Raw genomic sequence first — 2,338 nt, 5'->3', positions numbered from 1 at the left:
CATACCTAGAAGCAGAGTCTTGATGTGGTGAAAAAATGTGAGATTGTTCACTACAGATTAGTTAGTAAACTCAAGTAAACTTGACCTTTTTTACTGGGTAATCTGACACAGATAGCAACCAAATCCTTTGATTGGAGAGTCAGAAACATTGCTGCCCCACTCAAAGATGGTGGCCGACTGCACTGCTTTGAACGTGTGTGGCTCTCCACAGTCCTGGCAATGATCCAGTCTCAACACTGGGCTCTTGAGAGGGCTTACTCTGCCTCTTCTGAGTCTCCCATTCCAGGGCTTCAACCCGTCATTTTCCCCATTCCAGTTATCAGTCCAATACACCCACACTTAAAAATTGAAGTCTGTTCCAATTTCACTCATCAGCCATGACTGAACCGCTTCTAACCGGCTGGGAATCCTGCTTGGCAGCAATGTGCCTGGGTCACTCCCTGCCCCATGTTCTGAAGGTGCCCTGCAGGAACGTTTACTCACGACTCAGCTACAAAGAAATTCTCAAAGGAGCCAAAGGACTACAGTCTGTCTCCTCCCAACCCTCTGGACTCCTGTTAGTTGTTGTAGCCATTTTCAGTTTTGACAAAGCCTCTTACTAAGCCTTTTATAATCCTTTTCAATTATAATGAGGGTTTTTTTTGGTACCATTTTATCTGCTCTGTATTTTAACCCACATTTCCTTTAATCTTCATCATCACAGATAAAGGGCATCATCATTCACCCAGTTGATCAGAACAAGATTCGAGGAGTCAAATTCATTTCTCACTTTCTTCCACTTTCCAAATTCAATCAAAAAACAATTCCTATAAATGTGACTCTTTCACAATAGTGCAATTAAGCATAGTTCTCTCTGCTTTCCCTATACAACCCAAGCCCAAGCCACCATTATTTCTGAATTGGGCAACAGCATAAGCTTCATGTAAGGGGTATCCCAACTGCTCACCTTGTTCTTAGAATCTATACTGCAATCAGCAGCAAAAGTAATCTATCAAATGCAGATGTTGGCTCTTCCCCTTTCACCAATTCCTCTCTATCCCACTTAGAATAAAATCCACACTCCTCACCAAGACCCCAAAGAGCCTACATGATCAAGGCCTCACTTAGGTCTCTGACTCAATGTGTAACATGTCCATTCCCCAGCAGTCCCTCCAGCCTACTTTCAAGTCCTTGGAATATACAAACTACTCAAGTTTATTCTAGTTCCTACGTTAAAGATTTTGAATCCTCTTTTCCTTTAGTTGAGTTGGCTTTTTGTACTACTGATCTTTGCATGGCTGGATGCTTCTCATCTTTTGTGCTGCTCTCATTAGTTGCTATTAAGTCAGCTCATAGCAACCTTATATCTAACAACAGACTGGAACATTTCCTGGTCCTGTGACATCCTCAGAGTTGTTGGTAAGTCTGAGCCCATTGTTACAGCTGTTGTCAGTCCATCTCACTGAGTGTTTCCCCTGTTTTCATGAACCTTGTACTTTACCAAACACAGTATCTTTTTCTAGTTTTCTAGTAACTGGTCTTTCTTGATGACATGCCCAAAGTCGGGAGCTCTGGTAGCATAGTGGCTAGACACTTGCCTGCTAACCAGACGGCTGGCAGTTCAAACCCACTAGCCACTCCTCGGAAGAAAGGTTGGGCAATCCTACTTCCATAGTGATACCGCCTCGGGAACCCAAGGAGGGGTCATGATCTGATGTGATGATCCTCCACTTTCATATAATGCCAATTTTTACATAACAATCTGGTCTTTGGAACCTACCCATGTCAATAAGTGAAGAGGGGGTGTCCTAAATCCTTGGTGAGAATGATTGTTAGTGGTCGCCAGACACCATTTATTTGGTCTCAAGATAGATGAGGCCATGGTTCAGATGAGCTATTAGTCCTGTAGACTAGTTTCTTCTTTGAGTCTTTGGTTTGCTTCTTTCTTGCTTGCTCCAGTTAAGTAGAGACCAATAGCTGTGTGTTAGATGGCCACTCCCAAGCTTTTATGACCCTGGACACTACACACCAAAATAGAATGTAGTAGAGTATTCTTTATCAACACTACAGTTTAAAAGTCTTGATGACTCTTCAGTATTCCTTTTTCAGTGTCCAACTTCCACATGCAGATGAGACAACTGAAAGGACCACACCTGGGGTCAGGTGCACCATACTCATCATCTTTTCTATCTCAGACCAAATGCCATCTCTATAGAGAGGCTTCTCCTGACTAAGGGAATGTCTCCCCTCAGATACCATCACTCTATAGCATTTTATTTTCCTTACACTACTTATCCCTGGGAGCACTGGTAGCATGGTGACTAAGGCATTTGACTGCTAACCAGAAGACTGACAGTTC

This window comes from Orycteropus afer, unplaced genomic scaffold (assembly GCF_000298275.1).
Source record: "Orycteropus afer afer isolate SDZICR_OR568_19922 unplaced genomic scaffold, OryAfe1.0 scaffold00419, whole genome shotgun sequence".
Lineage (NCBI taxonomy): Eukaryota > Metazoa > Chordata > Mammalia > Tubulidentata > Orycteropodidae > Orycteropus > Orycteropus afer.
This window is presented reverse-complemented; position numbering follows the sequence as displayed.